The sequence below is a fragment of the Salmo salar genome, chromosome 11, assembly GCF_965601325.2.
Source record: "Salmo salar chromosome 11, fSalSal1, whole genome shotgun sequence".
NCBI classification, from domain to species: domain Eukaryota; kingdom Metazoa; phylum Chordata; class Actinopteri; order Salmoniformes; family Salmonidae; genus Salmo; species Salmo salar.
The window spans coordinates 105658493-105685512 of record NC_138301.1 but is presented as its reverse complement, the minus strand read 5'-3'; the positions used below and the strand labels follow the sequence as shown (position 1 = coordinate 105685512).

The following is a 27020-nucleotide window of genomic DNA, read 5'->3' as shown; positions in this document are numbered from 1 at the left end:
CTTTACCAAAAATGAATCCCACCAAGTACTTTAATCTTCTACGAAGACAGAAATGTGTTCTTGAATTAACAGCATTGGGAGCATTAAACCCTGGCCGTGTCAACCATTAGGGTTGATATTCTAAAAACAAACTGAGGCCAATCTCAAGACATGATACTCAGTCCACTTCAAAGACTTGATATCTTCAGCCTTGCTTGTTTGAGGGTAGCGTTCTTGAAACTTTTGTGAAAGTTTCTTTTAGGTCGTCCGGTTCTGACGTCAGTAGAGACAGCTCCCTCTCTGTGTTGATCAGAGTGGCTGAAATCTCTCTCCAGTCACACCTGTGGTTTGGTGCTCCGCGGAAGCTTCCGTCTCTGACAGTCTGTGAAGAAAACAGTCACAGGCATGTGTGAGTGCTGTACTAATAATACAGTACAATAATAATATAAAATAATAATACATTTAATTTATATAGCGCTTTTCATTACAGTCTTATCTCAAAGCTCTACATAGGCAAAACAAAAAAAATTATGATAAAAAAAAAATATTATAATAATATACAATAAATATATCATACATTTAGAATGAAGACAGACAATGTCATCCAATCATGGTTCAAAATGCTGCTAGAACTTGAGAAGAGGTCACAGGTTAGATTTTGTATTATGACAAAATAACGTGTTACGATGATTAATGAATGGTGAAAAGCGCAATAAGATACTGCATTAATCGGAATAAATGCTAGAGAATAATTTGACCATCTATCCCTCCATTCACTGATCATTGTATCCAACGGTTGTACTTCCAGTGTGAACCCTTCCAGGTGTCAGTTATAACACTCAGTAATAATACCACACGGAGCTCTGGAGGAAGATATTGGTGTGAGAGCAGAAACAGTCTTGATGTAAGACCTATTTCAATCTTTTCACATACTTCAGAGATTTAGCAGAAGTAAATGCACGTAAATGCCCTTTATGCACCTTTTAATACGGTGAACAGCATTTAGCCAACGCACCAATGGGTAATGGGTCATGTCGGGCGGGAAACGATGAGCACATTGGAGAATTAACATTTAAATGTATTCAGAATGCAGACCCATGTCTCACATTGGACTGCAATGATGTGTGAGAAACACCTGTGATAACACCCTTTCTAAGTAGTGTGAAGTATGAAAGAGACTTGAACAACATTCACATATATGTGTGTGAATAAAACTGCATTTATGTAGGGCTATAGCTGTGAGGGTGTATGTGAATATGTGTGTGTGTGTGTGTGTGTGTGTGTGTGTGTGTGTGTGTGTGTGTGTGTGTGTGTGTGTGTGTGTGTGTGTGTGTGTGTGTGTGTGTGTGTGTGTGTGTGTGTGTGTGTGTGTGTGTGTGTGTGTGTGGAGTATGTGTGAGTATGTGTGAGTATGTGTGAGTATGTGTGTGTGTGGGTGCCTAGGTGCATGACTCAAGAGTGTGTGATCCTTGCTCTAGCAGTTTAACTATTCTGCACACGCCACCACCTCATCTCTGCCTCTCAATTGATCATTTAGTGAGGGATGGAAGGGAGATGGAGGCAGAGTGAGAGAGGGAGAGAGAGAAGGAGTGACAGAGGGAGAGAGAGAGGGAGTGACAGAGGGAGAGAGAGAGGGAGTGACAAAGGGAGAGAGAGAGAGGGAGTGGCAGATGGAGAGGGAGAGAGAGAGGGAGTGAGAGAGGGAGTGAGAGAGGGAGAGAGAGAGAGGGAGCAGGAAAGGGAAAGGGAGGTGACAGGGAAGAGAGGAGGGGGTCATGAACTCATTGGAGAATAAGTTGGAGGCAGGAATTGCTGTCAGCCTGAGCAATGGTTCACCTAATTGGAGACTGAGGTCAACCAGGGACAGGGAAGGGGCACTGGTCAATTCTGAGGAGAACCCGACGCTGCTCAAACACAATCCTTAACACGTACGGCCGTGTGTGAAGGGGTATTATCAATGTGATTTTGTGGAAGATTGCTTTGGTATTTGTTGAGTATATGTGCTCTAAATGTGTGATGGAGATGCTGTGAATGCTTACATATGTTTTATATGTGGGTCTTCTGCAGCTTGTGTACAGTATGTGATTGTGAATACATGTGAATGTGATAATGTTGTGATTGTCTGAATTAGTCAGTCCAGAGTCATATACTGTATATATACACTCCTAGAAAAAAAGGTGCTATCTAGAACCTAAAAGGATTCATTAGCTGTCCCAACACGAGAACCCTTTGAAGAACCCTTTTTGGTTCCATGTATAACCCTTTTGGTTCCAGGTAGAACTCTTTTGGGTTCCAGGTAGAACCCTTTCCACACCGGGTTCTACCTGGAACCCAAAAGGGTTCTCCTATGGGGCAGCCGAAGAACCCTTTCAGAACCCTTTTTTCTAAGAGTGTAGAGAGCTCAGCCAGGTTTTAGAATGGCTGCCATGTTACCGCCTCTATTATCAAAATGTTTGTAATGTAACAATACGAAAGCACATCTGACAGTTCCATATGAAAGGACCAATGATGTATATAAACCCTGGATTGCTGATGCTATGTATTGGCCATTGAGGCTTTGAAGCCCCTGGTCAGCCATAGTGGCACTCCCCAGTAGGAGCAGTCCTCCATAGGAATGAATGGAATTCTACAGTATTTCAATTAAATGTTTCAAGCACAAAATTACATGTTACAGGTTGTAGTGGGGACAGTAACATTAGTAATCTCAAAAAACTATACTTTAAGGGAAATGTTGTTATATATTTTTTCCTCTGTTTTTTTATGTTTAGCTCACATATAATTTAAAACCAAAAAATTATACTTTAAGGGAAATGTTTTATATTTTTTCATCAGTTTTTAAAAAATGTTTAGCTCACATAATATAATTTAAAAGTAGGCATTAAGATATCTGTTATATAATAAATGTGACAAAAAATGAAAGTAGAATAATAAATGCATTTCTATTGCTTCCAAAATATTTTGTACAATGCTGAGGAAGGCTTCAACACAGCGCCCCCTATCAGTCGCCTAGTGTATATATAAATCATTGTAATGGAGCCGTTGTAAACAAACAAAACAGAGCAGCAAATTTAACAGATTATTCATTAATTGGCATTGGGGAGAATGTGTATCCAAGTCTGTACTGTGTGGTAGTGTCAACAAATTGCATATCTGCTTTCACTAGACATCATCATAGGTTTTGAAAACTATCAGAAATAAACAGCACAACGCGGGAGTGTCAATTATCACTTCGCAACGGTGATGGAGGAGAAAGGGGCTCTCTTGGAACATTCAGACAGAAACCACATTGTCCCAACTCTCTATATATGGCTTGAAGTCAGTCTATCTGCATATGAATTGTGAGATGATGTGTGGATGATGTGTGGATGATGTGTGGATGATGTGTGAGATGATGTGTGAGATGATGTGTGGGTGATGTGTGGATGATGTGTGAGATGATGTGTGGATGATGTGTGAGATGATGTGTGGATGATGTGTGGATGATGTGTGGATGATGTGTGAGATGATGTGTGGATGATGTGTGAGATGATGTGTGGATGATGTGTGAGATGATGTGTGGATGATGTCTGGATGATGTGTGGATGATGTGTGAGTTGATGTGTGGATGATGTGTGAGATGATGTGTGGATGATGTGTGGATGATGTGTGGATGATGTGTGGATGATGTGTGGATGATGTGTGGATGATGTCTGGATGATGTGTAGATGATGTGTGAGTTGATGTGTGGATGATGTGTGGATGATGTGTGAGATGATGTGTGGATGATATGTGAATGATGTGTGAGATGATGTGTGGGTGATGTGTGGATAATGTGTGGATGATGTGTGGATACTGTGTGAGATGGTGTGGATGATGTGTGGATGATATGTGAGATGATGTGTGGATGATGTGTGGGTGATGTGTGGATGATGTGTGGATGATGTGTGAGATGATGTGTGGATGATGTGTGGGTGATGTGTGAGATGATGTGTGAGATGATGTGTGGATGATGTCTGGATGATGTGTGAGATGATGTGTGGATGATGTGTGAGATGATGTGTAGATGATGTGTGGATGATGTGTGGATGATGTGTGAGATGATGTGTGGATGATGTGTGGATGATGTGTGGATGATGTGTGACATGATGTGTAGATGATGTGTGGATGATGTGTGTATGATGTGTGGATGATGTGTGAGATGATGTGTGGATGATGTGTGAGATGATGTGTAGATGATGTGTGGATGATGTGTGAGATGATGTGTAGATGATGTGTGGATGATGTGTGGATGATGTGTGGGTACTGTATGCAGAACAGCCACCCAGAGACAGTTGGTAGTCAACAGTCAGCAGTAAAATGTGAAGATGTGCCGGTTTTATTACTCAGTGTTTAATAGCTTATTCTATTATTAAAATTACATTATAAACTGGGTAGTTCCAGCCCCGAATGCTGATTGGCTGACAGTCGTGGTATACAGGTATGACAAAACATTTATTTTTACTGCTCTAATTACGTTTATAATAGCAATAAGGCACCTCAAGGGGTTGTGGTATATGGCCAATATACCACGTTGCACTGTGCCTAAGAACAGCCCTTAGCCGTGGTATGTTGGCTATATACCACACCCCCTCGGGCCTTATTGCTTAATTGAAGCATCACAGCCTTCCCTTCTGTCTGCCTTTCTCTTCCACTCTCTCCTTCCTGCCTATATCATTCCCAGGGGGTATTACAGAAGAGTAAAATCCTTTATGTGTCGAGTACATAAATTAAGAATACAATACAGTGTGCGTCGATTTGTGCATGTGTGTGTGTGTGTGTCCGTTTATTAGTCACTCTGATTTAATATGAATCAGTGACTGGAGAGTAACCTGAAATTATTGGACACACAGACAATACTCTCACACACAGACACGCTGCGATGTGACTGGACTTTTAACACTGTGTTACACATTACATCTATTCACTGGCAGTGGAGTGAGTGAGAGAGAGAGAGAGAGAGAGAGAGAGAGAGAGAGAGAGAGAGAGAGAGAGAGGGGGGGGGGGGGGAAGAGAGAGAGAGCGCGAGAGAGAAAGAGAGAGAGGGTGAGAGGGAAAGGGAGAGAGAGAGAGAGAGAGATAGAGAGGGATGGAGGGAGGAAGAGAGAGAGAGCGCGAGAGAGAAAGAGAGAGAGGTAGAGAGAGAGAGAGAGAGAGAGAGAGAAGAGAGGGTGAGAGGGAAAGGGAGAGAGAGAGAGAGAGAGATAGAGAGGGATGGAGGGAGGAAGAGAGAGAGAGGTGGGGAGTGGAGTGGGGGATTAAAAAAAGGATAAATACAGAGCAAAGTGATAAACTAAGTTAGATGAACTGACATTAAAAGATGGTCTCAGACTTTTCTTCCTTCCTGCTAAAGACAACATTTCCTTCTGATTCCCTGTCTCTCCCCTTTTCTCTGTGTCTGTGAGGCTGGGCTGGATGTGCAGCTGAAGGAGAGTGTTTTCTCTTCCTCCCTCCACTGTAGAGCATCAGTCCTAATAAGAAAGCTTTTAACACAGTTAATTAAGAGACCCATATGCAGTACATATGCAGTACATCTCATTTTACCCTCTCTCATTCTCTCTGTCTCCCACCCTCTCCACCTCTCTCTAAACTCATTCAGAATCATTATCGCTGGCTCCCTTTCTCCTCATCTGTGGATTTCTCTCCATAAAATGATATTTCCATCCCCCTGCTCTGTCTGCAGCCCTTTGTGCAGGTACCATTTTCAGCCCTTCAGACGGTTCCATCCTCTATTCCCCTCTCCGATCAGTCGCCTCTCTAAACGTTCAACTGGATGATCTTTGACGTGCCTAATTCAGGTAGAGGAGAGACGAGGGGGGGAAGGAGAGAGTGGTTGCGGGGGAGATGTGAGGAATGAAAGAGGTGGGAGAAATATTAAGTGATGAGATAGCGGCAGGAGAGCAGTCTTTGTCGGAAACACAAATATTGGTGCAAACTGAGCCAAGTGGAGTAGCCAGTGAGACTCATGTAAAGACAGCAGGGAGGATAGAGGAGGAGGAAGAGAGGAGAAAGAGGGAGTGAAAATAGAGGGACAAGGAATGATGAAGGTGTGGGTTTTTGAGGGTCAAGAAGGAAAGACAGGCCATGTTCTAAAGGATATGAGAATGGAGAGATAGAAGAGGAGAGAAACGGAGGGGGTGATAGATGGGGAGCTGTTTAAACGTTCCTCCTTGTGATGGAGCTCTAATTAACAGTCTCAGGTTCATTATCAGATGATTCATTATTTCACTGGTCATAAAAGAGCTGTGTGTGCATCCCTGGGGGACGAAGACAGGTCAATAAACCTGTCACACACACACACGCACACACACACGATCCATGTGCCACGCGCTAATATACTGTACCAACAGAGCAGTGGAGGCTGCTGAGGGGAGGACGGCTCATAATAATGGCTGGAATGGAGTGAATGGAAACCATGTGTTTGATGTATTTGATACCATTCCACCCATGCCGCTCCAGTCATTACCACGAGCCCATCCTCCCCAATTAAGGTGCACCAACCTCCTGTGAGACAGAGGTAAGCCAACCAGTAAGATTTGTGGTTGAAGAGACCATCCCCCTACTAAAAGAATCAGCCTGTGATTGCTTTGCTCCAAGCATGTGATCAATAAGCGATCAAGTTGGCACGAGGACAAGTTATTCTAATCTAATGAGCATGCTTCCTCTATCTTACAGGACTGAGCTGTTTCTGAAGACTATCTCTGTCTATGATTGGCTATTCACTAGTTGATTAAAAGCACTGCTTGTTTTGACGTTTTCTAGCTTCTTTACAAAGAGACATTTCTCAAACAAGAATTTTGCTAAGACTGTTTGGGAGGGGTCTGAGTGGGGAGGGGGAAACTGAAAACTAGTCGTTATTGGCAAAGGTTTGTAACTCTCTTTATTGGTCTATTAACCCATTTACCTGCTGATGATGTCACCAGCTCGGCCAAAAATCCCTCCCACCAAAACAGGCTGAAATTTCAGGTTGTCTTTTGAAACAGCTCTCACACTAAAAGGGAATTATCATCATTATTCCAGCCTCATAGTGTTTATAGAAAACACAGGAAAATATGTTTTGACTGCACTGGGCCTTTAGCATATCAGCTGTTTTTTCACCCCCTAATAACAGGCATCATCACTTGCCAATGTGCTGAATGATTGCACTCAGCAAAGTAATTAAGTAGTATTCATTAAGAATCCCTAATGCACCTTCCTTCTCAGATGATGGTTTCAGCTCCTGTCATCTCCTTCTGTCACAGGATGTAAGTCAGAAGATCCACTTCCCGTTGCATTTACTTGCTCTTATACCTGTGTAGTAACACTAATAATACTATAGTAGCAACAATAAATTATCAACATGTTCTTATGTAAAAATATATGTAGCTAAGTACATGAGAAAAATAACATTACCAGTCATACATGTAACCCTATAAGAATACACATGACTGAAAAGTGCACAAACCCCCATTTGTCCCTATATGATGTGTAGGGAGACAAATTGCAGAGTTGCAGGCAAAAATTGTCCATGCCCTCGGCTGAGTTGGATAAATGCTGTCCGCTGAGCTCTACTAATCACTGCAGCCTGTCACACAGCACAGACACGCCCCTTCTCCCCTGAGAGGAGAGATTCTGCTGCCGATCTCAGGGCTGCCACACACTGGCTCCCCCTTCAACACACACGCATGCACAAACACACACACACACACACACACACACACACACACACACACACACACACACACACACACACACAGTGTAATTGATGCGATGACTGGAAATAAACAGGCAATTTAAGTGCTAGACACCTCACTGCTCTCTCTCCCTCCTCTCTGCTCTCTCTCCCTCCTCTCTGCTCTCTCTCTCCCTCCTCTCTGCTCTCTCTCTCCCTCCTCTCTGCTCTCTCTCTCTCCCTCCTCTCTGCTCTCTCTCTCCCTCCTCTCTGCTCTCTCTCTCCCTCCTCTCTGCTCTCTCTCTCCCTCCTCTCTGCTCTCTCTCTCTCCCTCCTCTCTGCTCTCTCTCTCCCTCCTCTCTGCTCTCTCTCTCTCCCTCCTCTCTGCTCTCTCTCTCCATCCTCTCTGCTCTCTCTCTCTCCCTCCTCTCTGCTCTCTCTCTCCCTCCTCTCTGCTCTCTCTCTCCCTCCTCACTGCTCTCTCTCCCTCCTCTCTGCTCTCTCTCTCCCTCCTCTCTGCTCTCTCTCTCTCCCTCCTCTCTGCTCTCTCTCCCTCCTCTCTGCTCTCTCTCTCCCTCCTCTCTGCTCTCTCTCTCCCTCCTCTCTGCTCTCTCTCTCCCTCCTCTCTTCTCTCTCTCCCTCCTCTCTGCTCTCTCTCTCCCTCCTCTCTGCTCTCTCTCCCTCCTCTCTGCTTTCTCTCTCCCTCCTCTCTGCTCTCTCTCTCCCTCCTACCTGCTCTCTCTCTCCCTCCTCTCTGCTCTCTCTCTCCCTCCTCACTGCTCTCTCTCTCCCTCCTCTCTGCTCTCTCTCCCTCCTCTCTGTTCTCTCTCTCTCCCTCCTCTCTGCTCTCTCTCTCCCTCCTCTCTGCTCTCTCTCTCCCTCCTCTCTGCTCTCTCTCCCTCCTCTCTGCTCTCTCTCTCCTCCTCTCTGCTCTCTCTCTCCCTCCTCACTGCTCTCTCTCTCCCTCCTCTCTGCTCTCTCTCTCCCTCCTCTCTGCTCTCTCTCTCCCTCCTCTCTGCTCTCCTCTCTCCCTCCTCTCTGCTCTCTCTCCCCCTCCTCACTGCTCTCTCTCTCTCCTCACTGCTCTCTCTCGCCCTCCTCTCTGTCTCCCTATCTCTCCCTCCTCTCAGCTCTCTCCCCTCTCTATACATCTCTGCTTCCTCTCTACCTCCCTCCTCTAATGCTGAAGTCACACAGTCACACAGGTGGAGCGAGGGAGGGGACAGGGTCAACGCACAGAGAAAAGTTTGGGAGGGGGAGACAGAGACGGAGGGAGGGGATGGAGCAAGAGGGAAAGAAGCTGGTAGGGAGGCAGTGGAGAAGGGAGTTAAGGGGAGAAGGAGGGAGAGAGAGAGGGAGAGAGAGAGAGAGAGAGAGAGAGCAGAGAGGAGGGAGAGAGAAGAGAGGAGGGAGAGAAGCTGGGAGGCAGGCACTAGGGGAGGGAGGGAGGGAGGGAGGGAGGGAGGGAGGGAGGGAGGGAGGGAGGGAGGGAGGGGGGGGGAGGAGGGAGGGAGGGAGGGAGGGAGGGAGGGAGGGAGGGAGGGAGGGAGGGAGGGAGGGAAAGAGAGAAGCTGAGGGGCAGTCACTGGGGAAGGGAGGGAGAGAGGGAAAGGGACAGAGGGCGTGCAGAGAACACAGGCTAATCTCATCTGTGACTCATATTTGGATGACACCTTTAAATTACAACTTTCAACCCCTCAGGAGGGCGACAGGGTGTCATCCACTAAACCATAGTTGCCGCCTGTGTTCACAGGTTATTTGATCAATACAGACACTGTTTTTGGTCAATTCCACATTTTGGAGGGTGTGAAAAATGACATATTGGCTTCGATTGATGTTGCAGCAAGGTAGAGTGGGGGGAGAGCTGAGTGAGCAGCACTGTCTGTGACTTCCATTTTAAAAGTTGCATCCTCAGCTGTGTGTTATTCTGAGTTAATAATAAATGGGCTCTAATGATTTAATGGGTTTGCATGTTGACACATCCCACAGGCTTTGGGCCACTTGAGCCACCATACTGTACAATACACGCACTAACGGAGAAAGAGAATGAGGGATTGAAGGAGGCAGCAGAGGGAGACAAATGGAAGGAGACAGCAGTAAAGAGAGAATAGGGGGACATTGGGCAGAGTCCCCGTTTAATTCTCGAGGTCCTGATTCTCTCCCTCTGACGTAAAGCATCCCTAATGTTTCTACATCTCAGTCTCCACATGCCCACTTGATTGACTTTTTGTCACTCTCCATCTGTCTCTTGTTTCGCTCCCTTTACTCTCCTATTTTTCTCTTTCAATTCCTTTTCTCTCTGCGGTCTACTCCAACAACCCCCCACTCCACTCTAACACTCTCGCTCGCTCTCTCTCTCTTCTCTCGCTCTCCCCCCTCTCTCTCTCCCCCCCTCTCCCCCCCCCCTGTCTCTCTCCGCTGTCTCTCTCTCTCTGTGTCAACTTTCGTCTTGTGGGTCCTTTCCCACACTGACCACAAGGCAATATTCCATTAGCTATATTGCAGATTTTACAATTGAAAGTGAGTGCAGCTCTTCCTTTAGTTCTTGAAAAACTGCTAGTCATAAACCCACTCCCTTAATAACACCGCCACAAAGGCAATGACTTCACTTCAATTGAGAAGTTGAGACAACTTCGTATGTTTGCTAAGCTAGTATTTCTCTAATATTTCCAGACAGCGTGTAAGCTGGAACAAATTCACACTCATATGGCTGACTATGAGTCCTCTACTGAAGCCTGTTAGCTGTCTGACACTTTGGAAAATTGTATATCAGGAATTCAGGTGGCACTCTGTATTATTTCTGTAAAATTGAGAATAGACATCTGCTATAGTGACAGCACCCCTCCCAACCCAGCAAGATGAGCTGCACAGTGACAGGCCTGTACAATACGTTCTCATAGGTATTCTGGTGATCCACTTTGGTTTTTACCAATGTGTCTCTCTGTGTGACAATAGTATTCACCTGAACCTGACTACACACTGGAACCTTTGTATTAGAGTATTAACAGAAATGCAGCACCCGGGGCCTCCAGAGTGGCGCAGTGGTCTACGGCGTCGCAGTGCTACAGGCCAGGGTTCGATCCCCGGCTGTGTCGCAGCCAGCCGCGACCGGGAGACCCATGAGATGGCGTACAATTGGCCCAGCGTCGTCCGGGTTAGGGGAGGGTTTGGCCGGCTGGGATGTCCTTGTGCCATTGAACTCTAGCGACTCCTTGTGGTGGCCGGGAGCATGCGCACTGACTTCAGGTCGCCAGCTGGACAGTGTTTCCTACAACAGATTGGTGCGGCTGGCTTCCGGGTTAAGCGAGCAGTGTGTCAAGAAGCAGTGCGACTTGGCGGGTCGTGTTTAGGAAGACGCATGGCTTTCGACCTTCGCCTCTCCCGAGTCTGTACGGGAGTTGCAGTGATGGGACAACACTGTAACTACCAATTGGATATCATGAAATTGGGGAGAAAAAAGGGGTAAAAAAAAACACTGGGCACAGATGTCTATTTCACTTTGGTTCAATGTAATTTCATTGAAATGACGTGGAAACAACATTGATTCAACCAGTGTGTGCCCAGTGGGTATGGAATATAGGTCTTAACAGGTTCAAAAAGTTGACCCGTTCCGAAATGGACCTGGGGCTTTCCCACCTGGACCCGATATGCATAAATACATTTTTAAATAGAGTCACCCATTCCGAATGGACCCGAGGACAGATGGACCCATTCCATTTAGACCTGGTTGGATCCAGAACCGGTCTGATCCAATCCAAGTGTGGGAAGCAGCAGAAAAGTACATTTTTAAGCTACTTTATTAACCAGAGCTGATAAAGCGCGAGGGGAGGGAGAGAAGTGCAATTCTAGTAAGCAGGAAGGGACTATACTGTGAGCGAGTGACACAGGGAGGAGGGAGCAAGAGACGAGAGACAGCAACCAACCAAGACTCGCGCTATAGTAGACTAATAGCTGCCATAGCTAGGTTATTTATCATCAAATATGATTACGTTGTAACTGTCTTGACTGCATCAAACTGGGAGAAGCTAGTTAAGCTAGCTAGGCTAACTGAGGATGCAGTGCACACGCTTTCTCATCCTACAGTTACAAATAACAACAACTCCATTCAGAATATTAAGTAGCACCCTACCTGTTGGCTACTGGTCATTGTAGCCTATCCTTGTCCTTTAACTTTTAAATCCATCATTTTGATTCCATTTTCCATTGATTAGATAGAGGGTTGGGTAGGTTACTTTCTAAATATAATCTGTTACAGTTACTAGTTACCTGTCCAAAACTGTAATCGGTAACGTAACTTTTGGATTACCCAAACTCAGTAACGTAATCTGATTACTTTTAGATTACATTCACCTTAATTAAGAAGCATTAGAAGAAGATAAAAATGTATGTTACCAACTGAATGACATCCATTGCAGGATAAATCAATGTTAGTGTTTACATAGCTGGCCAAATATGGGATGTTACATTTTACTTTATGGGTTGGTTATGTAGGCTTCTTCTAACCCATCGCTTTCTACTACATATAATAATATGTTTTAATTTTATCTTTACATTAAAAACCAAAGTCTATCAGAATTCCAGTCATTCCAATAAATGTATACCCCTTGATCTTCAAGAATTGGACTTGGAAGTATAGATTAGCCAAATGGTTTTACCTGAGCGTGACCCCAAAACTAAGGACTTATTAGCCAGCCCTACTCTGTTGTTTTTTGGTTTTGTTGTCATGGAGGACTAATTGGGCTCAATGATTCAAGTTGAAAAAGAAATGCTGTGCTCATAAAAAACAATGATTGACAGGCAGCTTAAACTTCTTGAATTCAACCATTATTGGGTTCAAATACCCTTTTAGATTTGTGAGCAGCCATCCACAACAACCACAATCCATAAGGCGCAAATAACTAAATGAGAGAGCAGCACCATGTAGATATCAATAGTAAGTGATATCCCCGTAGAATACACCACTGCTGTCATCCTTACCTCCAAGCATATATTCAAGTTGGATAATCTTTGGATGCCGCCAGCAGTCTCACCATTGGAAGACATAGCTTGGACTGTAGCCTACAAAAGCCTATTCCTGCACTTTTTTGGTGTGTCATCATAGTGGTCTCTGACTTTTTCAATGCTGATTTGAATGTCATTTTTCGCAAACATCCTTTCTGAATTTAAAAGTAATCCTTGAAGTAATCATCTAGTTTTTCAAAAGTATCTGTAATCTGATTACAATATTTTTGCTGGTAACATAACGGATTACAGTGACCGTTTTTTGTAATCCCTTACATGTAACGGATTACATGTAATCCGTTACTCCCCAACCCTGATTAGATATCTCCTAACTTTTGCCACACACGGAGCTAGACTCTATGACTGTAGCCTATTGCCACTTTGATGACTCATGATTGGCCAACAACAAGCTACACGCGCCATGCTCCACTCTCGTGAAAAGCAAGAACAGCAGCATAAATTATGAAATTTGTCTCTCTGTCTCTGCTGCAGTAGTCGCATTCGAATCTGTACGGGCCCTTCTAGACAAGTCAGTTAAAACCATGTCAGATCCGACCCAAACTCGTGACATTACTTAGAATTGTGGATCCGGATCCGCTCGGGTCCCAGATCGGGTCTTGGGTACAGGTGGTTCTGTGAAGACCTCCAGTATGGAAACACACCAGACTGAGAAATAAATAATTAGTGGTGGGACGTTTCATCCCAAGCCTCGTCCACATTTCACTCCGGCTATACAAGACAGAGAGCAAAAAAACAAATATCCAGGAGACACAACAGTGCCAATGAACTCCATTTGAACTCTGCAACATTTTCTGCACAACTGATCATTGTAGTTCATTTCACAAACAAGACAAGAGAGTCTGAAGCATAAAAGATGACCAGAGAGCCTGAAGCACAGAGATGATTTCTCAATGGCAGGAGGGAACTTGGGATGGATGAAGGGAAGGAGAGAGGAATGAACCTGTCCAAGGTGCAGGAGGGACAGGTCTGTGTGGACATGGGCCTGTTTCTACTCGTCACACACACATACATACGCCTCTCGGCGCTGCTTTCCGGAAGGCCATCCACCTGCACCTGATCCAGTCTCATCTTCACAACAAACTGTGTTTGAATGGGACTTATTTAATTCAGGCCTGTCTTTGTTGTTGTGAATGCGGTCTGCTAATGTAATCCAATTAGGTGCGGTCCTCTGCCTTATCTCATTATGTTAAGCTTCCTGTGACGGCTCGTCTACCGCTTAACACACATCATCCACTAAAACATGATTGATCTAGGGGTTGAATTGAAGGAATGATTGATTGGTCGGTTGGTAGAGAATATATCCCCATATGGCAAGTAAAACACAATTGTGGGTATAATTTATTTAGGGTTCAGATGAAGGGCGTAATTTGAGGTAATCCACACAGATGTCTCAGGGGGAAAACATCTGGACAGGCTGTGGGCTCAGTTACCTCGAAATAGCTCTCTAGTCTACATTCAGTCTACTGCCATATCCTCAAACTGTGGCTCAGAATGGGTCTCTCTGGAAAATGGTTGAGAAATAACCAGCTATATAGAGTAACTGATGGATTCCAAGAAACCATTACTCTACACTGCTCACCTTATTTATGAGTACAGAAAAATTAATTTTGTGATTGGTTGAATGCATTCTTCTTTCCCAGATACTTTATAACCAGGCATAGGGAATACATAACTATTATCTACAATTTCCTTATAGGTACTGGAGGAATAGAGGTACTGGAGGAGTAAAGGTACTAAAGGAGTAGAGGTACTGGAGGAATAGAGTGGAGGAATAGAGGTACTGGAGGAATAGAGGTACTGAAGGAGTAAAGTTACTAAAGGAGTAGAGGTACTGGAGGAATAGAGCTACTGGAGGAATAGAGGTACTGGAGGAATAGAGGTACTGAAGGAGTAGAGGTACTGGAGGAGTAGAGGTACTGGAGGAATAGAGGTACTGGAGGAGTAGAGGTACTGAAGGAGTAGAGGTACTGGAGGAATAGAGGTACTGGAGGAATAGAGGTACTGGAGGAATAGAGGTACTGAAGGAGTAGAGGTACTGGAGGAGTAGAGGTACTGGAGGAATAGAGGTACTGGAGGAGTAGAGGTACTGAAGGAGTAGAGGTACTGGAGGAGTATAGGTACTGAAGGAGTAGAGGTACTGGAGGAGTAGAGGTACTGGAGGAGTAGAGATAGTGGAGGTGTAGAGATACTGGAGGAGTAGAGATACTGGAGGAGTAGAGGTACTGGAGGAGTAGCGACACTGGAGGAGTAGAGGTACTGGAGGAATAGAGGTACTGGAGGAATAGAGGTACTGGAGGAATAGAGGTACTGGAGGAGTAGAGGTACTGGAGGAGTAGAGGTACTGGAGGAGTAGAGGTACTGGAGGAGTATAGGTACTGGAGGAGTAGAGGTATTGGAGGACAGAGGTACTGGAGGAATAGAGGTATTGGAGGAGTAGAGGTACTGGAGGAATAGAGGTACTGGAGGAATAGAGGTACTGGAGGAGTAGAGGTACTGGAGGAGTAGAGGTACTGGAGGAGTATAGGTACTGGAGGAGTAGAGGTACTGGAGGAGTATAGGTACTGGAGGAGTAGAGGTATTGGAGGAGTAGAGGTACTGGAGGAATAGAGGTACTGGAGGAATAGAGGTACTGGAGGAGTAGAGGTACTGGAGGAATAGAGGTACTGGAGGAGTAGAGGTACTGGAGGAGTAGAGGTACTGGAGGAATAGAGGTACTGGAGGAGTATAGGTACTGGAGGAGTAGAGGTACTGGAGGAATATAGGTACTGGAGGAGTAGAGGTATTGGAGGAGTAGAGGTACTGGAGGAATAGAGGTACTGGAGGAGTAGAGGTACTGGAGGAGTAGAGGTATTGGAGGAATAGAGGTACTGGAGGAGTAGAGGTACTGGAGGAGTAGAGGTACTGGAGGAATAGAGGTACTGGAGGAATAGAGGTACTGGAGGAATAGAGGTACTGAAGGAGTAGAGGTACTGGAGGAGTAGAGGTACTGGAGGAGTAGAGGTACTGGAGGAGTATAGGTACTGGAGGAGTAGAGGTACTGGAGGAGTAGAGGTACTGGACGAGTAGAGGTACTGGAGGAGTATAGGTACTGGAGGAGTAGAGGTACTGGAGGAGTAGAGGTACTGGACGAGTAGAGGTACTGGAGGAGTAGAGGTACTGAAGGAGTATAGGTACTGGAGGAGTAGAGGTACTGGAGGAGTAGAGGTACTGGAGGAGTAGAGGTACTGGAGGAATAGAGGTACTGGAGGAATAGAGGTACTGGAGGAGTAGAGGTACTGGAGGAATAGAGGTACTGGAGGAGTAGAGGTACTGAAGGAATAGAGGTACTGGAGGAGTAGAGGTACTGGAGGAGTAGCGACACTGGAGGAGTAGCGACACTGGAGGAATAGAGGTACTGGAGGAGTAGAGGTACTGGAGGAATAGAGGTACTGGAGGAGTAGAGGTACTGGAGGAGTATAGGTACTGGAGGAGTAGAGGTACTGGAGGAGTAGAGGTACTGGAGGAGTAGAGGTACTGGAGGAGTATAGGTACTGGAGGAGTAGAGGTACTGGAGGAGTATAGGTACTGGAGGAGTAGAGGTACTAGAGGAGTAGAGGTACTGGAGGAATAGAGGTACTGGAGGAGTAGAGGTACTGAAGGAATAGAGGTACTGGAGGAGTAGAGGTACTGGAGGAGTAGCGACACTGGAGGAGTAGCGACACTGGAGGAATAGAGGTACTGGAGGAGTAGAGGTACTGGAGGAAGAGAGGTACTGGAGGAGTAGAGGTACTGGAGGAGTATAGGTACTGGAGGAGTAGAGGTACTGGAGGAGTATAGGTACTGGAGGAGTAGAGGTACTGGAGGAGTATAGGTACTGGAGGAGTATAGGTACTGGAGGAGTATAGGTACTGGAGGAGTAGAGGTACTGGAGGAGTATAGGTACTGGAGGAGTAGAGGTACTGGAGGAGTATAGGTACTGGAGGAGTAGAGGTACTAGAGGAATAGAGGTACTGGAGGAATAGAGGTACTGGAGGAGTAGCGACACTGGAGGAGTAGCGACACTGGAGGAGTAGAGGTACTGGAGGAATAGAGGTACTGGAGGAGTAAAGGTACTAAAGGAGTAGAGGTACTGGAGGAGTAGAGGTACTGAAGGAGTAGAGGTACTGGAGGAGTAGAGGTACTGGAGGAATAGAGGTACTGGAGGAATAGAGGTACTGGAGGAGTAGAGGTACTGAAGGAGTAGAGGTACTGGAGGAGTAGAGGTACTGGAGGAGTAGAGGTACTGGAGGAGTAGAGGTACTGGAGGAGTAGAGGTACTGGAGGGAGTAGAGGTACTGGAGGAGTAGAGGTACTGGAGGAGTAGAGGTACTGGAGGAGTAGAGGTACTGGAAGCCTCAGGGGAGAAATCCTTGAAATGCAACTCACAACATCTGAATGCCAAGCAAGCCAAATTAGCTCAAACATGCCAGCTCGCCTGTCATTAATTAGTGTTGATGATAAAAATTGCGGTCACAATGATATCCATCTGATAGGGCAACTGGAAGGCATGCAAACTGTCTCACATCTCCACAGAGCCCTGGTAAATCCTGTTCTCTCTCTCTCTCTCTCTCTCTCTCTCTCGCTCTCTCTCTCGCTCTCACTCTCACTCTATCGCTTTCGCTCTCTCTGTATCGCTCTCTCACTCTTTATCGCTCTCCCTCTCTCTGTATTGCTCTCTCACTCTCTATCGCTCTCTCTCACTGTATTGCTCTCTCACTCTCCATCTCTCTCTCTCTCTCTCTCTCTCTCTCTCTCTCTCTCTATGTCTCTGTATCCATCTCTCTCACAACAAGTCCTCCTCCCTCTTTGTCTTCATCACTGTCTCTCCTCTCTCATCCCTCCATGTTCATCTTGATCCTGTCCTGTACTTCTTTTTATTTCTATTCCTGCCTCCCTCTAATCTGCTGCTGCATTGTGTGGTGGCTTTAATATGAAGTGTCTGACAAGCACTGCCTCTCTGTACTGTAATAATCCCGGATTACACATAGCTATTGAGTTCATGTGTTTACGTGTGTGTGCGTTTTACGAGTGGGAACTCACGTGGGTATGTTTCTGGGCACAACTGTAACAATGTATTAATGTGTGTGTGGGAAAGAGAGAGAGGGGGGTGGGGGGAGAGAGAGCAAGAGAGCGAGAGAGAGTGTGAGGACATGCATATCCATTTATGTGTGGGCGCATGCATGGGCCTAATCTTGTACTATAATCTTGTCTGCTGCCACTCTACATTTGTGTAGCCATAATCTCATGTGTTTGCAATGGCTGGCATCTGTACTTTCATAATCTGGTGGAGAGGTCTGTAACCCAGCCCTCCAGAAAGCCCAGAGAGATCAAATCCACGTTTTTTAATACTGTTGTTAAGCCTCTAGCCCCCTCACTAACATCAAACCAACCCAAATGTCAGGTCCCATTTGTGGAAGAGGGCTGAACATATCTCTGGGAATCTGAATCAACAGTCTGTCCGAATTGTGATATTAAAACCTTGCCATGAAGAGTTGATGAAATATAATTATCAGAACCAGACAGTCTGTGGAGAACATTCCTTATTAATACCTTCCAGAGTTGTCTGCAAGTTTAATCGATGAAACTTGAAACTGTATTCATGCATGCTTTATGGCAGCGAGCTCAGTTTGATTTGAAGTACTTTACTCCAGGTGTTGATCACTTCAGATAAATTATGGGGCTTGAGGAAATTCTGCCTGAAATGATTCTAGCTGGTCCAAATAACTGAACATACAGTTCCTCTTTTACTGTTAAATTGTTAAATCATTCTGCTGTTTGTTTCAGATGTTTTACAAATCTAAAAAAACATCTTATTGAGCTTTGCTTCTTGGTTTTGTGTGAGCAACATGTTAGTAAATGTCTATTATGTTGCTGTGCTATATCAATATATAGAAATGGTCCCGTGTGGCTCAGTTGGTAGAGCATGGTGTTTGCAACGCCAGGGTTGTGGGTTGGATTCCCACGGGGGACCAGTATGGAAAAAAATGTATGCATTCAATACTGTAAGTCGCTCTGGATAAGAGCGTCTACTAAAATGTAAAAAATGTAAATGTAGAAACTGGGTGGTTCAAGCCCTGAATACTGACTGCTGTGGTATACCCCGGGTATGACAAAACATTTATTTTTACTGCTCTAATTATGTTGGTAACCAGTTTATAATAGCAATAAGGCACCTCGGGGGTTGTGATATATGGCCAATATACCACGGCTAAGGGCTGTATCCAGGCACTCCGCGTTGCGTCCTGGATAAGAACAGCCCTTAGCCGTGGTATATTGGCCATATACCACACCCCCTCGGGCCTTATTGCTTAAACGTCTTCCTCTTACTTTTTGTGGTCACTCGAGAGCATCTAAAATAGTATGCCATTATACAGTATTTCTTCTTATCTGTATGCAAGTCTCAAAACACTTGAGGGTTTCAGAGTCAAAATGCAGAATTTCCACTTCAGGCCAACATGCACTGCTGATATGCATTTAAGCTAATTATGGAAATATATTCTCACCTCTGCAGCAGTAGTGATGGTTTGGTCATTGTAATGCACAGAAAACAAAAAAACACTCATTTTCATTAGCAACAACTATATATCTTCCGAAAGTCTTCTTAAAACCAGCTGTAAGTGTGACACACCAATTAAAAATAAACAACCAACTGCATGTTCTGTTTTTAATCCTACCCTTAATCAATAGTAATAAACAACCAACTGCATGTTCTGTTTTTAATCCTACCCTTAATCAACAGTAATAAACAACCAACTGCATGTTCTGTTTTTAATCCTACCCTTAATCAACAGTAATAAACAACCAACTGCATGTTCTGTTTTTAATCCTACCCTTAATCAACAGTAATAAACAACCAACTGCATGTTCTGTTTTTAATCCTACCCTTAATCAACAGTAATAAACAACCAACTGCATGTTCTGTTTTTAATCCTACCCTTAATCAACAGTAATAAACAACCAACTGCATGTTCTGTTTTTAATCCTACCCTTAATCAACAGTAATAAACAACCAACTGCATGTTCTGTTTTTAATCCTACCCTTAATCAACAGTAATTATGCATTCTTCAAAAGTCTCATGTGACTTTCCTGGGCCAATTAACTAGTATGGCGGTGCTCCAATATATCTAAGGAATACGGTAAAATTAGCTTTACTGTTCAACTTAAAGGACCTGAGTTACTACATGCTGTACAGAATGGTCTGTAGCATGCTAAAGTGATCTGAGCATGTGTTCCTTGTGTAAATTGTTGAATTAATGGGGTCATTGCACTAAAGGGCTAGACCAGGAGAGCAGGGATTCAAATCGACTGTACTCTCTAATGTCGGGGCTTTTGAGGAAGGAGACACTCGGCTCAGCCAGTGTGGTCTTCATATACTGAGTGCTCTTTATCAGTAATTAGAGTTCTGAATCCAGTTACTATAATCCAGTTTACCAATAGGGTGCAGCGTATTTATTGTGAACTCTGACTGCATACAGGACTGCATGTACATAATACAGTCACTGGCTTCATCAATATGTGCATCGATGACATCGTCCCCTCAGTGACTGTATGTACATACCCCAACCAGAAGCCATGGATGACAGGCAACATCCGCACTGAGCTAAAGGTTAGAGCTGCCGCTTTCAAGGAGTGGGACTTTAACCCGGAAGCTTATAAGAAATCCCACTATGCCCTCCGACGAACCATCAAACAGGCAAAGTGTCAAAACAGGACTAAGATCGAATCGTACTACACCGGCTCCGATGCTCGTTGGATGTGGCAGGGCTTGCAAACTATTACAGACTACAAAGGGAAGCACAGCTGAGAGTTGCCCAGTGACACAAGCCTACCAGATGAGCTAAATTACCTCTATGCTCGCTTCGATGCAAGTAACAGTGAAACATGCATGAGAGCATCAGCTGTTCCGGACGACTGTGTGATCACGCTCTCCGCAGCCGATGTGAGTAAGACCTTTAAACAGGTCAACATTCACAAGGCCGCAGGGCCAGACGGATTACCAGGACGTGTACTCCAAGCATGCACTAATCAACTGACAAGTGTCTTCACTGACATTTTCAACCTCTCCCTGTCTGAGTCTGTGATACTAACATGTTTCAAGCAGACCACCATAGTGCCTGTGCCCAAGAACACCAAGGTCAACCTGCCTAAATGACGACCGACCCGTAGCACTCAAATCTGTAGCTATGAAGTGCTTTGAAAGGCTGGTCATGGCTCACATCAACACCATTATCCCAGAAACCCTAGACCCACTCCAATTTGCATACTAACATACTAACAGATCCACAGATGATGCAATCTCTAATGCACTCCACACTGCCCTTTCCTACCTGGACAAAAGGAACACCTATGTGAGAATGCTATTCATTGACTACAGCTCAGCGTTCAACACCATAGTGCCCTCAAAGCTCATCACTAAGCTAAAGACCCTGGGACTAAACCCCTCTGCAACTGGATCCTGGACTTCCTGACGGGCCGCCTCCAGGTGGTAAGGGTAGGTAACAACACATCCGCCACGCTGATCCTCAACACGGGGGCCCCTCAGGGGTGCGTGCTCAGTCCCCTCCTGTACTCCCGGTTTACGCATGACTGCACGGCCAGGCACGACTCCAACACCATCATTAAGTTTGCAGATGACACAACAGTGGTAGGCCTGATCACCGACAACAACGAGACAGCCTATAGGGAGGTGGTCAGAGACCTTGCCGTGTGGTGCCAGGACAAGGCCCTAAAAATTGTCAAAGACTCTAGCCACCCTAGTCATAGACTGTTCTCTCTGCTACCGCATGGCAAGCGGTACCGGAGCGCCAAGTCTAGGTCCAAGAGGCTTCTAAACAGCTTCTACCCCCAAGCCATACGACTCCTGAACATCTAATCACATGGCTACCCAGACTATTTGCATTGCACCCCCTCACCCCCTCTTTTACACTGCTACTACTCTCTGTTATTATCTATACATAGCCACTTTAATAACTCTATCTACATGTACATATTACCTCAATTACCTCGACTAACCGGTGCCCCCGCACATTGACTCAGTACCGGTACCCCCTGTATATAGCCTCACTACTATTATTTTACTGCTGCTCTTTAATTATTTGTTACTTTAATTTCTTATTCGTATTTTTATTAGTTTGAAAAAAAAATATTCTTAAACTGCATTGTTGGTTAAGGCTTGTAAATAAGCATTTCACTGTAAGGTATTCGGCGCATGTGACAAATACCATTTGATTTGATTTGTATGCTCCATTAAGTGTGTACAGTTTCAGTGTGTGAGAAAAAGGGAGAGTGAGTGAGCGATAGCGAGCTGTGTATGAATTAGTTATGTTCTATGTGTATGTCTCTGGGAGTTGGCAAATGTCTGTACTTGTGCTGGCATGTCCACTGTGCCCTACTGGCTGCCAGCTGTCACTGAGTGAGAGAAGAGGATGGAGGAGAAGAGAAGAGAGGGATAGAGGGAGGGGTGTCAATGTGAAGACCCAAACCCTAAGTCTCTCGTTCTCTCTTTCCTCTCATTTTTCACCTTCCTGATGACATCCGCAACAAGGCTGCTCAGAGGCAGATAGGAGAGAGAGAGAGAGAGAGAGAGAGAGACAGAGACAGAGACAGAGACAGAGACAGAGACAGAGACAGACAGACAGACAGACAGACAGACAGACAGACAGACAGACAGACAGACAGACAGACAGACAGACAGACAGACAGACAGACAGACAGACAGACAGACAGACAGACAGACAGACAGACAGACAGACAGACAGACAGACAGACAGACAGACAGACGAGAATAGGGAAGAGATTATGAGAAGAAGAGAGAGAAAGGGGGGGAAAGGGGGGGAAATGGTTTGACAGAAAGTTGCAACTGCCTATTACTGCTAATGCTGATATAAGGCCGGGGTAAGGAATGATTATGCATGGACACTGCCACTTCAGATATGTCTCAAGGTTTAATTAGAGTAAGCTACACAACTTCAGGGGACAAATAAAATATAAGGAAGAATCATATGAACAGAGAGCTGGTACCTGTTATGGCACCAAACCTTAAACTGAAGAGATATCCCAGAAACCACTGATCTTTATACCCAGGGCAATAGCATCCGGTATCACAAGGAAGGTCATCCAATAGTGGTCCCACAGTAACAATACTGAACATTGAGTAGTAATGTAATTACCATATCATAGTACTGGTAAATGCAGATGCTGATTAAACTGATGGCTACGTCCATGTATGCAGAGGGACTCAGTGACATTTAAAGAAAATAATAATATGCTATTATTCATTATGCACACATTTGCATCACTGTGTTTGCATGGGGAACTAGGTGTTCACCTCTCTCCGTTAAAATGCCCATATTCAGATGACTTCACTGAGTAATAAAGATAAACTGTCCGAGAATAAATGTGGTTTCACTCTGTATAAATAGAAAAACCCAGGATTCTCTAACAGACCCAAATGACACCAGGAAAACTCAGCCATAATAACACAGCTAAAATGGGAGGAATTTATATTCTGAGTCGGAGAGTTAAGAAAGGTACATTTGCATGAAAAATCAAGACCCATTCCCAAAGCGATTCATTCATTCCTGTGTGCCTCCAGCCCCATTCTAGTATAGTCCATTTAGCGAAGGAAGGAAGGAGTGTGATTGATGGCTCATAATGGTGCCTGCTGTTCTGCCACTCAATGGATGAGGTGCTGTACTTAAGCCATTGTCAATACCTGGGGAATATCTCTTTGATTTTAATACCATCCTCCAACAGCCATAAATGATGCAAATGCCCATCTATGGAGGAACAGACAGAGGTAAAGGGAGAGAGAGGAGAGAGGGAAGGACATGGAGCAAATGAGAAAGAGAGAAATGGAGAAGGAAGGCTGATGGGGTCCAGTAGAGACAAGGGGCTCAGGGGGGAATTGAGCCTCAAAAAGACTAGAAAAATCATTACACTGCAACTAATACACCTACAGGCATTTAGAGCTGCTTTGTTGTGATGGAAAACCTTAAGAAGAACCTAAACTCTCACCACCACGTAAAAATGTCAAGGAAAAGCAATCTCACAAAGAATGAGTTCCTCGATGGCCTGTATGTATCCTTGTTTTCCAAAGCTAAACCCGTTGGGGCCCGTGTCAGTCAATGTGTTGCTGTATGAAATAACACACGGTGTTGAGTCAAGGGGTGGGACTAGGGTTGAGTAAAGGGGTGGGACTAGGATGAGTAAAGGGGTGGGACTAGGGTTGAGTAAAGGGGTGGGACTAGGATGAGTAAAGGGGTGGGACTAGGGTTGAGTAAAGGGGTGGGACTAGGGTTGAGTAAAGGGGTGGGACTAGGATGAGTAAAGGGGTGGGACTAGGGTTGAGTAAAGGGGTGGGACTAGGGTTGAGTAAAGGGGTGGGACTAGGGTGAGTAAAGGGGTGGGACTAGGATGAGTAAAGGGGTGGGACTAGGATGAGTAAAGGGGTGGGACTAGGGTTGAGTAAAGGGGTGGGACTAGGCATGAGTAAAAGGGAGGGAATAGGGTTGAGTAAAGGGGTAGGACTAGGGTTGAGTAAAGGGGTGGGACTAGGGTTGAGTAAAGGGGTGGGACTAGGGTTGAGTAAAGGGGTGGGACTTGGGTTGAGTCAAGGGGTGGGACTAGGGTTGAGTAAAGGGGTGGGACTAGGATGAGTAAAGGGGTGGGACTAGGGTTGAGTAAAGGGGTGGGACTAGGGTTGAGTAAAGGGGTGGGACTAGGATGAGTAAAGGGGTGGGACTAGGGTTGAGTAAAGGGGTGGGACTAGGGTTGAGTAAAGGGGTGGGACTAGGGTTGAGTAAAGGGGTGGGACTAGGGTTGAGTAAAGGGGTGGGACTAGGGTTGAGTAAAGGGGTGGGACTAGGTTTGAGTAAAGGGGTGGGACTAGGGTTGAGTAAAGGGGTGGGACTAGGGTTGAGTAAAGGGGTGGGACTAGGGTTGAGTAAAGGGGTGGGACTAGGGTTGAGTAAAGGGGTGGGACTAGGTCTGAGTAAAGGGGTGGGACTAGGGTTGAGTAAGGACCATGCCTCAGGACTACCTGGTATGATGACTCCTTGCTGTCCCCAGTCCACTTGGCCGTGCTGCTGCTCCAGTTTCAACTGTTCTGCCTGCGGCTATGGAACCCTGACCTGTTCACCGGACGTGCTTGTTGCACCCTCGACAACTACTATGATTATTATTATTTGACCATGCTGGTCATTTATGAACATTTATGAACATTTTAACATCTCGACCATGTTCTGTTATAATATCCACCCTGCACAGCCAGAAGAGGACTGGCCACCCCTCATAGCCTGGTTCCTCTCTAGGTTTCTTCCTAGGTTTTTGGCCTTTCTAGGGAGTTTTTCCTTGGGAGTTTTTCCTAGCCACCGTGCTTCTTTCACATGCTTTGCTTGCTGTTTGGGGTTTTAGGCTGGGTTTCTGTACAGCACTTTGAGATATCAGCTGATGTACGAAGGGCTATATAAAAATACATTTGATTAATTGATTTGATTAAAGGGGTGGGACTAGATTTGCGTAAAGGGGTGGGACTAGAATTGAGTAAAGGGGTGGGACTAGGGTTGAGTAAAGGGGTGGGACTAGGGTTGAGTAAAGAGGTGGGACTAGGTTTGAGTAAAGGGGTGGGACTAGAGTTGAGTAAAGGGGTGGGACTTGGGTTGAGTAAAGGGGTGGGACTAGGGTTGCAAAACTCTGGTAACTTTCCCAAAATTCCCAGAAATCCCGGTGGCGGATTCCCGGATTTTCAATTTAATCCATCCCTAATCCAGGGATCGTCAAACCGGTATTTCTGGAAAACTGGGAAATCTACCACCCTAATTTATATTTAACCTTTATTTAACTAGTAAGTTAAGAACAAATTATTTCTTAGAATGACAACCTAGCAACATTGGGTTAACTGCCTTGTTCAGGGGCAGAAAGACATATTTTTACCTTGTCAGCTCGGGGATTCAATCTAGCAATCTTTCGGTTACTGGCCCAATACGCTAACCACTAGGCTACCTGCCAACCCTGTAAGGTCGACACTCTAGGTAGGACTGACACTGAGCAGAGGATATTTGGTGTGAGGCTGAAATACACTTTATATACAAAAGTATTTGGACACCCCTTCAAATTAGTGGAGTCGGCTATTTCAGCCACACAGTTGCTAACAGGTCTATAAAACCAAGGACACAGCCATGCAATCTCCATAGACAAACATTTGCCGTAGAATGGCCTTACTGAAGAGCTGCCTCTGGAAGCAACGTCAGCACAATAACTGTTCGTCGGGAGCTTCATGAAATGGGTTTCCATGGCTGAGCAGCCGCACACAAACCTAAGATCACCATGCGCAATGCCAAGCGTCGGCTGGAGTGGTGTAAAGCTCACTGCCATTGGGCTCTTGAGCAGTGGAAACACGTTCACTGGAGTGATGAATCACGCTTAACCATCTGGCAATCCGATGGAAGAATCTTGGTTTGGCGGATGCCAGGAGAACGCTTCCTGCACCAATGTATAGTGCCAACTGTAAAGTTTGGCGGAGGAGGAATAATGGTCTGGGGCTGTTTTTTGGTTCGGGCCCCTTAGTTCCAGTGAAGATAAATCTTACAGCATACAATGACATTGTAGACAATTCTGTGCTTCCAACTTTGTGGCAACAGTTTGGGGAAGGCCCTTTCCTGTTTCAGCATGACAATGCCCCCGTGCACAAAGCGAGGTCCATACAGAAATGGTTTGTCGAGATCGGTGTGGAAGAACTTCACTGGCCTGCACAGAGCTCTGACCTCAACCCCATCAAACCCCTTTGGGATGAATTGGAACGCCGACTGCGAGCCAGGCCTAATTGCCCAACACAGCCAGACCTCACTAATGCTCTTGTGGCTGAATGGAAGCAAGTCCCTGCAGCAATGTTCCAACATCTAGTGGTTAAGCCTTCTCAGAAGAGTGGAGGCTGTAAAGTGGGGACTAATCCATATTAATGCCCATGATTTTGGAATGAGATGTTCGAAGAGCAGGTGTCCACATACATTTGGTAATGTTGTGTATATATGGGCTGTAATCTTTAAACCACAAGTGAGCCTGCAGAATCCAAGGGATAGCCCTATGATTTATATTCCTATGGTATTTATCATCATTACACATTTATATTTCAGTTAGTTGGTTTAGTCAAGCAATTTAAATATGGATATTTGGGCTGTTTCTGGCCTGAACATTTGTAAGTGGGATATTCTAAAGGCGCTATGTGCCAGGTCGTCGAGCCTTTCAACCTTTACTGGTACCCCCATAGGGCCTGTCATAGAGGGGAGTATGCCTAAAAGGATACAACAGTATCACAGAAAATGTGTTCCACTGACA

At 45.3% G+C, this 27020-nt stretch overlaps 1 protein-coding gene across 1 annotated transcript in view; it reads right to left on the bottom strand.

The window, feature by feature from the left end:
- LOC106563458 (leucine-rich repeat transmembrane protein FLRT1) overlaps positions 1 to 27020 on the bottom strand; it is a 56171-nt gene that overhangs the window by 27920 nt on the left and 1231 nt on the right. Inside the window, exon 2 of the mRNA XM_014129064.3 lies at positions 1 to 361. This exon is cut by the window's left edge and continues 1022 nt beyond it. The gene's annotated coding sequence lies outside the window, so the exon portion shown is untranslated. The remainder of the gene's footprint in view (positions 362 to 27020) is intronic.